At 38.5% G+C, this 10,712-nt stretch overlaps 2 non-coding genes across 2 annotated transcripts; one reads left to right on the top strand and one right to left on the bottom strand.

Annotated features, from left to right (window-relative positions):
* The first annotated feature begins 670 nt into the window (after positions 1-670).
* LOC141662162 (small nucleolar RNA R71) lies at positions 671-777 on the top strand. The gene has a single exon (XR_012550289.1). It is a non-coding gene; the product is annotated as a small nucleolar RNA R71 (small nucleolar RNA).
* A 5,334-nt stretch (positions 778-6,111) lies between these two features.
* On the bottom strand, positions 6,112-6,218 carry LOC141662490 (small nucleolar RNA R71). Its single transcript, XR_012550605.1, has one exon. It is a non-coding gene; the product is annotated as a small nucleolar RNA R71 (small nucleolar RNA).
* Positions 6,219-10,712: the final 4,494 nt, after the last annotated feature.

Here is a 10,712-nt window from a genome sequence, read left to right as displayed (position 1 = left end):
ATTTAGCAAGGTACTGACAATCTGCCCAATCTGATTTTCCAAAGTATTAATAGACACTGCTTGGCTCTTGCACATGAGCCTCAACTCCTCCAATTCAGATTTTTCATTAGACTACTGCAGCTAGAGTTGTTGTCTTGGTGCATATTGCGGCTGCTGCAAACCAGGAGGGTTGTACTGCTTTGCTGGATACTGCTGATAAGGCTGTTGAACCGCATTCTGAGAATTGCTCCAACTGAAATTAGGATGATTGCGGTTGTTGGGATGATAGGTAGCTGGAACAGGCTGTTGCGACCTCTGAAAGTTGCTCACGAACTGAGCTGATTCACTAGAAATAGCACATTGCTCCGTCTCATGTGCACCAGAACAAAGCTCACAAACACTAATGATCTGATTAACTCCATAATTAGCCAAAGAATCCACCTTCATCGTCAAAGCCTTAAATTGAGCAGCTATAGCAGTGGTTGCATCTACCTCTAGAATTCATGCTACCTTTCCTTGAGTGAGTCTCTGAGAAGGATTCTTATATTCATTAGCAGTCATCAGTTCAATCCATTCATAAGCTTAATCGTAGCTTTTAGCCCACAAGGCTCCTCCTGATGCTGCATCAAGCATGGGTCTAGAAGTTGCACCCAAACCATTATAGAAACAGTTAATGATCATCCATTCAGGCATCCCATGGTGAGGACACTTCCTAAGCATCTCATTATATCGCTCACAAGCCTCACACAAAGACTCTCCAGACTGCTGTGCAAATTGAGTAAGAGCATTGCTGATTGCAGCTGTCTTAGACATATGAAAGAACTTAGTAAGGAACTTTTGAGCAAGTTCTTTCCATTTGGTGATAGAGCCTAGTGGTAGAGAATGTAAGCAGTTTTTTTAGCTTTATCCCTCAGAGAAAATGGGAAAAGCCTTAGCTTTATAGCATCTTCAAAAACTCCATTGAACTTGAAGGTGTCGCAGATCTCGATGAAATCTCTGATGTGCATGTTGGGATCTTCTATAGGAGAACCCCCAAACTGAACTGAATTATGTATCATCTGAATCGTGCTAGCCTTGATTTCAAAAGTGTTAGCCGTGATGGCTGGTCGGATAATGCTAGACTGAATATCATTAATCTTCGGCTGAGAGTAATCCATCAAAGCCTTCAGATTCGCTGCTGGTTCACCCATTGCAATAACATCTTCTTCTTCAACTTTCACCTCAACAAGAACTTTATCAACTACTTCCTCCTCTGCTTTTTCCAGTGTTCTCTTTCGAAGTTGAGAACGCGTTAGCATACACGCTCTCTAGAGTACCTGAAAAAGCAACAAGTAAACAAGTAAGTAAAATATCCTAGTCAATGAACTTTAACGAATACTGATGACAAATACATAAACTAAAAATTAACACTGAGTCCCCGGCAGCGGCGCCAAAAACTTGTTAGGATGAAAACACGCGCTAATATTCACACAAGTATACGCGATCGCAAGTAATAGAGAATTAATTCTTCTTCATTCCCACAGAGACTGGTTTAGGTTAACTTTTAACTTATGCGCTTATGCAACAATGTTATGGTTATTATTCAATACTAAGATGATAACAATTGAGATTGTTTATAACTACGATTAACTAAGAGATTATACTAAAAAACATTAACTAAGAGATTAAAAGAGTTGATTACTATATGACACAAATATGGGATTCTAACTACATTACTACTTCATTTAATAGCCTTTTCATTCTTAACCTTAACATGGTGACGACACTAATCAGATAACACGAAACTAGTAGACGCCAGCTTTTGTTGTATGAATACCCTACTACCAGACATATACAAAAGAAATAGAAGATGAATAGACACCAATTATATTGAGACCCTATATGTCTATAGAATTTGACAACATAGCGGTTTAATGAACAAGTTATCTATCGTGATTACATAGGTTAAGTAAGAAGGTTAAAATTACCTATGAATCATGCATAACTAATATATGAACCTATGCTAGCATGGCCAGTTCTAAACCCCTATATTCACTTTCGCTTCAATAAAGATTAACACTCTAACTTATAAGTTTGCAACACTTATAAAACGATTAAGCACAACCAATACTAGGTTATCATACAATCACCACATACTATGGCATCAAAACAATTTATCTAAAGAAATCCATAAGTAAATCCGTTAGAACCCCACATTAACGATTAGCCCAGAACCGAACTCATCATCACCGTGGGTTCCGATGAAAGCATGGTATAATATACTAGGTCTTTATAAATATGAATAATAAACCAAAGTACATAAAACAAGAGTTAGGTTCAACAAATAAGAAAACTAGCATCCAAGATTACAACTTAAAATAAAGAATCACAAGAATAAACTAGATCCTCTTGACCTTGGTTTAATTCTGCTCTACGGTCTTCTTATGTCTCCTCCTTAAGCTCTTGTACATCTCATTATTGAAAAACGATCTTAAGTTGTTATTATATAGCAACCCATGCATATAAGAAGCCCAGAAATTAGAATTTTAAGAGAATCAGGATTCTTTCATCCCGACCTGGCGCGGGCGCGTGCTTCACCAGCGCGGGCGCGTTGACCTTCTGTACATCTGGCGCGGGCGCGCGCTAGCCCAGCGCGTGCGCGCCATCCTTCTAGAAAAACTTCTGATTTAGCTTCTCTTTAATTGCTAGTTCTTGACGGTATTTGCACAAGCAAGCTTCATGACACATTCCCAATACCATTTTAGCATCAAAGAAATGCTAAATCACCTTGATCCCTGTTATATTCCTGAAATGCAAAATACTACAAAAACACATCAAAAATACAAATAACTCGAGTATAAAACACCAATTCAAGCCTTTATAGAGCATTCTAAGTGGACATAAATGCCACTTAACAGACGCATTAAGTCGAAAAGAAAAGTTGAATGTATTGACGGTACCCGATGAATTATACAAGGAATTTCAAAAATTAGAATTAGAAATCAGAGTTTGCAAGCCTAATGAAGCAAGAATGTATAGTATGACCTTTCAGCCAGAACTGTTAGAAAGGATAAAGAAGTGTCAATAAAATGTAATAAATCAAGACATCAATCGTTCGGTAGGAGAAGAGTTGTGCACATAAAAGGATGATCAAGGTATTCTCAGGTTTTCTTCTAGAATTTGGATTCCACCAGTGATAGAGTTGAAAAATGAAATTCTACAGGAAGCTCACAATTAAAGGTATTCAATCCATACAGGGAGTACCAAGATGTACAGATTTTTAAAGGAAAATTATCGGGGTCAGATATGAAGAGAGAAATTGCGGAATGAGTCAGCAAATGTTATACATGTCAGAGGGTCTAGGAAGAGCACCAAAGACCAAGTGGACTATTACAACCATTAGAGATTCCAGAATGAAAGTGGGAGCATATCGCCATGGATTTTTTAGTTGGATTACCAAGGACAAAAGCAAACCATGATGCCATTTGGGTTATAGTGGACATGCTTACTAAATCAGCTCATTTTCTGCCTATAAATGAAAGATTTTCACTAGACAAGTTGGTTCACATATATCTGAAAGAGATAGTAGTTCGTCATTGAGTCCCTGTGTCTATCGCATCCGATCGAGATCCAAGATTTAATTCGAGATTTTGGAGAAGTTTTCAAGAATGCTTGGGAACCAGATTGAATATGAGTACAGCTTACCATCCACAGACATATGGCCAAAGCGAGAGAACGATTCAGACAATTGAGGACATGTTACGCATTTGTGATATTAATTTCAAAGGAAGTTGGGACGAGTATTTACCCTTAGTAGAATTTGCTTACAACAACAGTTACCATGCCAGCATTGAAATGCCACCCTATGAAGATCTTTATGGACGTAAGTGTCGATCACCAGTATATTGGGATGAAGTTGGAGAGCATAAGATACTTGGACCCGAATTGGTGCAATAAACGAAAGAAGTTGTTGAAGTTATTCAGAAAAGGTTAATTACAACCCAAGACCATCAGAGAAAGTATGCAGATCAATCAAGAAAGGATATAGAATTTGAAGAGGGAGATTTCGTACAGTTTAAAGTGTCACTGATAAGTGGCATTTTATACCACTTAGAGCGTCTCATAACGGCTTGAATTGGTGTCTTGAACTCGAGTATTTTGTGTATTTGATGCGTTTTTCGAGTGTTTTTGCATTTCAGGGTATAACTTGCTTAGATGGGTGGATTTCATCAAAATAAGCTTAAGGAAGTTCTTGGAATCAGTCTCGGGTTGATGTGCGAAGAATTCAGCAAAAACAGAAGCAAAATAATATTTTTTTTCCAGAAGTGATGCAGGCGCCCGCCTGATGGGAGCAGGCGACCACTTGGTAGCAGGCGCCCGCCTAGAAGAAGAAGGCGACCACCTGGGTGCGGATTTTCAGAATCTGGATTTTATAATTCTATTACGATTGGACTTCTGTTGACGCTAGTTCTTTTAGGTTATTATATAAACCTTATGGGAAGACGTTTTCTTCATAGAAGATAATCGAGAGCGAAGGCAAGAAGATTGAGAAGACCGTTTTAGCATGCAACAACGAAGAAGATGAAGCATACGTTTATCTTGTGATTCTTTTAATTCACTGTAACAGTGGATGCTAGTTTTCTTTATGCTTTGAACCTTAATACTCTTGTGACGTACTTTATTATTTATTAAGAATTTTTATTAGTTTATATCGTTGTGTTTTTATCATGTTTTCATATGAACCCATGGTGACGATGAGTTCTATTATGGGCTAATTGTGATCATGGGATCCTAGCGGATATACTATGGATTTCTTTAGTTAATTGTTTAATACCTTCGTATATGGTGATTGTATGATATCTAGTATAGGTTGTGCTTATTCGTCTTATGTGCATCGCGAACATGTAAGATAGCCTGTTAATCTCTTGTGAAGCGACAGTGAATCTTGAGATTTAGAACTTGCCATACTAGCATAGGTTCATGTATTGTATGCATGATTAGTGGGTAACTCTAACCATTTTACTTGCCCTATGTAATCATCATGAATAACTTGCGTTTAAATCGTTATGTTGTCAAATTCTGTAGACATATAGGGTCTCAACATAATTGATGCCTATTCAACTTCTATCTTAATTGTGGATGCTTGGTAGAATGGTATTCGTACAACAAAAGTTGGCATTTATCAGTTTCATGTTGTTCGATTAATATCATCACCATTACATGCTAAGGGTAATAACAATGACTATTGAATGAAGTAGTAATGAAGTTATTATCTCATTTGTGTTTAATATTGTTAATTTAAGTTATTATTAGTTAATCAACCCTAATTGTTATTGTCTTGACATTGAAGAATAATCATACATTGGTGAGTAAGTGTTAATTAAATATAATTAATCAGAGTCTCTGTGGGAACGAACTAGAAATTATTCTATATTACTTGTGAACGCATATACTTGCGTGATTTATTTAGCGCATGCGTTGTGCCTAACAAGTTTTTGTTTTGCTGCCGGGGACTCGATGTTAATTTATTTAGTTTATGTACTTGCCATCAGTGGTCATTAGGACTCATTGATTAAGACTTATTACTTACTGCTTCCGGTTGTGTTTCAGGTACTCTAGCGAGCATTTATGCAAACACGTTCTCGCACTCGCAAGAGGAATCTGGATAAAGCTGAGGAGACAGATACAGCTCTTGACTTTACGGAGAAGATAGTTTTTGAAGATTCGGATAAAGAGAGTGAAAAGAAAGAACCTAAAATAATGGGTGATTGTGTAGTTCAAGCTGATCCAGCTCTTATGGACTTTTCTCGGCCTAAAATTGATGACATTCAGTCAAGCATCATTCATCCGGCTATTCAGGCCAATACTTTTGAAATCAATCCAGGCACTATTTAGATGGTGTAGAATTCTGTTTCTTTCGGAGGTGCTGCGACTGAAGACCCCAACATGCATATCAAGAATTTTGTCGAGATCTGTAGTACTTTCAAATATAATGGTGTTAATGATGAGGCTATGAAGCTGAGGCTTTTCTTACTCTCTTAGAGGGACAAAGCTAAGGATTGGTTACATTCTTTACCAGCTGGGTCCATCACTACTTGGGAAGATCTTGCGCAAAAGTTTCTGGTAAGGTTCTATCCAATGGCCAAGATTGTAGCTATGAGGAATGCTCTTACTCAGTTTACGCAGCAACAAGGAGAATCTATGTACGAAGCTTGGGAGCGCTACAAGGAGATGTTGAGAAAGTATCCACATCATGGTATGCCTGACTAGACGGTGATCACTAGTTTCTACAATGGTTTGGGGGCCCAATCTCGGCCCATGCTCGATGCAGCTTCTGGAGGCGCCTTGTGGGCCAAAAGCTATACCGAGTCCTATAATCTCATTAAAACTGTGGCTGCAAACGAGTATCAAAACCCAACTCAAAGGATGATGCCTGGGAAGGTAGCAGGTATTCTGGAAGTTGATGCAGCTACAGCTATTGTAGCACAGCTTCAGGCGCTGTCTATGAAGGTCGATTCTTTAGCCAACTATGGAGTAAATCAAATAGCTAGTGTCTGTGAGCTTTGTGCAGGCTCTCATGCTACAGATTAGTGTTCTCTTGTTAATGAATCTATTCAGTATGTGAACAATTTTCAGAGACTGCAGCAGCCTATGCCCGCTACTATCATCCTAATAACAAAAATCATCCCAATATCAGCTGGAGCAATAATCAGAATGCTGGTGCTAGGTGACCGCCTGCGCCCCTGAATTTTGAAAAATTCATTTTCAGCCTATATAAAAAAACACAAAAAACACAAAAAAAAACACAGCAGCATAGCACCACTAACCCACGATTTGTTCCCCAATATTAGCCACAATCCCCACTCCTAATCAAATTCAACCCCTAATCTTGCTATATATATACATACAACCTCTCCATACGCATCCCATACACTTTCAACTCTACGAAATCTCTCCTACACACCAAACACAACTCTCTAACCCTTATTTTTAGTTCTAATGGCCCCAAAGAGATCACGAACTGTAGGGAGCAGCAACACCATTCCGACTGCTGATTCTTCGAGGAACACTGCTGCGAGGCCCCGATTATTGGATGGGGCTGCTGAAGAAGAGTACACCAAGCTTCTGACTAAGCCTATTATGAGGGAGAGGGGGTTCTTGCCATCAGGGAGGGATGGTGATTTGTTACCGATGATTGCTGAGAAGGATGGATTACATTCTGTGAGTCACCTGAGGCGGTTCCGATGAGTATCATTCGCGAGTTCTATGCGAACGCTAAGGCCGACAAGAATGGGTTTTCTGTTGTTCGTGGGCTTACTGTTGATTATCAGCCCGCGGCGATTCACCGTGTTATTGGGCAGTGGAAAAGGAAATCACAGGAGGAGAATTGGAATAAAAAGGCCTCTGAGGATTTTGATATGGACTTGATTATTACTACTCTCTGTTAGCCGGGCACAGTGTGGAAGTTCAAAAGGGGAACCAACGAGTATCGTAATTTCCCTGCTGTCGCGATGAACAGGTATGCTGGTGCTTGGAATGCATTTATATGTGCTAATATTCATCCTTCTGTACATGCACATGAGGTTATAGTGGAGAGGGCGAGGTTGTTATGGGGAATTCTGAATGAGGAATATTATGTGGACCTTGGTGAGTACATCTACCAAGAGATTTTAAAGTTTTTTAGGGGGAAATTGCAGTACTCTATCCCGTATGCCTCTATTATCAAGCTTTGCAAGGCATGTGGAGTCTAGTAGCCGTCTTATGAGCAGCTGCAGATGTCGGCCGCTCCTATTGATTCATCAACGTTGAATGCGATGCAGGAGTGGATGGGTGGAGAGCCCGAGTCACATGGTTTGGGATATCACCTTCCAGGAGGAGTTCCAGCAGCTGGTGCTACCATGGCTAGGCCCAGTCAGGCTCGGGGAGAGGCAGGTCCTTCGAGAGCCTAGGGAGGAGATGGTTCGGGATTGGCTGATGTCCAGTCTTGGGGGCTTTCCGGGAGGATGGATGTGATGTATGAGTCGTAGAGTAGGTTTACGCAGGAGCTCACCCAAGCACTTGGGACTGCATTTAGAGGCCTTGGAGCTGTCATCCAGTGGCCCGTTTATGGTGAGGATTCTGCTTATCCACCTCCTGACACTCCACCCATTGAGGGTGATGATGATGATGATTCTTCTGAGTAAGTATACCCTGTGTTCCTTTCTATTACCTTCATTGGGGACAGTGAAGATTTTAAGTTTTGGGGTGGTAGTTAAGGAACATATTTGTGTGTGTGTCATGTAGTTGCATATTCATAATAGTTTAGCTCATTTAGTTGCATATTTTTGCCATATAGTTTTTTATATAATTTTTTTAATTTATTTTATAGCTTTATTTATCATGTCATATAGCTCATGCATATACCATGATCCCTTTGTGTTGCTTTACTGATTAATATGTGATATTGATGCGAGTGTAGTGATAGCGTTAGAGTGATGTTGAATCTTGTTAGGTTGACATGGATGCTAGAAACACTTGTAATTTCACTAAGTCTTAGAGTATGCTTAAGGACTTGATTGTTGTCATGGTTTGATGGTTTTTGAGGTTAATCTATTTCTTATGCTTAGAATACATGAGAGGCTCTTAATGATAAAATACATGAAAAGATAAAAATTGGAAAAAAAATTGGAATTCATTGCTAGTTGTGGCTAGGCGTCAAATGGCTAGTAGCCGGATCATATTGTATACGAGTGGTCTAGGGTTGAGCAAAATTGAGCGAAACACACTTGCTCAGAAATTGAAAAAAATAGAAAAAAAAGAGAAAAAAAAGAAAAAAATATGGTTTAATGCATAATTGATCAAGAGTGGGCTCTTTGGTATTCGAGTTATTAAGTTCTTAGGGGACTTTGTGCCTAGTGACCTAAGGCTTTTATAGTCTGGGATCCACTAACCTAACGCTCGCTAAATGGGTACCATTGCATAAGTCTTTTGTGGACCTCACTCATTGCACAATCAAATAAGCATTTGTTTATGTGTTGAATAAAAGCATGATTCCATAATAAACTCCAATAACCTTGAAGTGTTATAAGTCATTTTGTGTCTAGAATATATTCTTCGTATAAGCTTGTGATTGCCTTGAGGATAATTAAGTTATGGTGATTGATCTAGTTTCGAAGCATATCTGTTAAGCATTCGCACACACCACGTTTCTAGTTGAATGTTAGCTTGCGTGATTTGATTAATCTTTAGTCGCCTAATTGCATTTGTTGATATGTCATGTGTTGGTTAGTTTAGTCATCGCGATGGGGATCGCTGCATTCATATAGTTTGCATTCATGCATGTTTTATTCTGAGTTTGAGTGTCTGACGCTTGAGGACAAGCATTGATTTAAGTTTGGGGGTATGATAAATGGCATTTTATACCACTTAGAGCGTCTCATAACGGCTTGAATTGGTGTCTTGAACTCGAGTATTTTATGTATTTGACGCGTTTTTCGAGTGTTTTTACATTTCAGGGTATAACTTGCTTAGATGGGCGGATTTCATCAAAATAAGCTTAAGAAAGTTCTTGGAATCAGTCCCGGGTTGATATGCGAAGAATTCAGCAAAAACAGAAGCAAAATAATATTTTTTTCCAGAAGTAATGCAGGCGCCCGCCTGATGGGAGCAGGTGACCGCCTGGTAGCAGGCGCCTGCCTGGAAGAAGGCGGCCGCCTGGGTGCGGATTTTTAGAATCTAGATTTTATAATTCTATTACAATTGGACTTCTGTTGACGCTGGTTCTTTTGGGTTATTATATAAACCTTATGGGAAGACGTTTTCTTCATAGAAGATAATCGAGAGCGAAGGCAAGAAGATTAAGAAGACCGTTTTAGCACGCAATAATGAAGAAGAGGAAGCATATATTTATCTTGTGAATCTTTTAATTCGTTGTAACAGTGGATGCTAGTTTTATTTATGCTTTGAACCTTAATACTCTTATGACGTACTTCATTATTTATTAATAATTTTTATTAGTTTATATCGTTGTGTTTTTATTATGTTTTCATATGAACCCATGGTGACGATGAGTTCTATTATGGGCTAATCGTGATCATGGGATCCTAGTGGATTTACTATGGATTTTTTTAGTTAATTGTTTAATTCCTTGGTATGTGGTGATTGTATGATTTCTAGCATAGGTTGTGCTTATTCGTCTTATGTTCGTCACGAACATGTAAGATAGCCTGTTAATCTCTTGTGAAGCGACAGTAAATCTTGAGATTTAGAACTTGCCATGCTAGCATTGGTTCATGTATTGTATGCATGATTACTGGGTAACTCTAACCGTTTTACTTGCCCTGTGTAATCATCATGAATAACTTGCGCTTAAATCGTTATGCTGTAAAATTCTATAGACATATAGGGTCTCAACATAATTGATGCCTATTCAACTTCTATCTTAATTATGGATGCTTGGTAGAATGGTATTCGTACAATGAAAGTTGGAGTTTATGAGTTTCGTGTTTATCGATTAATATCATCACCATTACATAGTAATGAAGTAATGATCTCATGTGTGTTTAATATTGGTAATTTAAGTGTTTAATTCTCGTAGTTATTATTAGTTAATCAACCTTAATTGTTATTGTCTTGACATTGAAGAATAATCATACATTGGTGAGTAAGTGTTAATTAAATATAATTAATCAGAGTCTCTGTGGGAACGAACTAGAAATCATTCGATATTACTTGTGAACGCGTATACTTGCATGATTTATTTAGCGCATGCTTTG

Source organism: Apium graveolens, chromosome 5 (genome assembly GCF_009905375.1).
Source record: "Apium graveolens cultivar Ventura chromosome 5, ASM990537v1, whole genome shotgun sequence".
Taxonomy (NCBI): Eukaryota; Viridiplantae; Streptophyta; class Magnoliopsida; order Apiales; family Apiaceae; genus Apium; species Apium graveolens.
The sequence above is the reverse complement of the archived record's forward strand: the minus strand, read 5'-3'. Positions and strand labels throughout refer to the sequence as shown.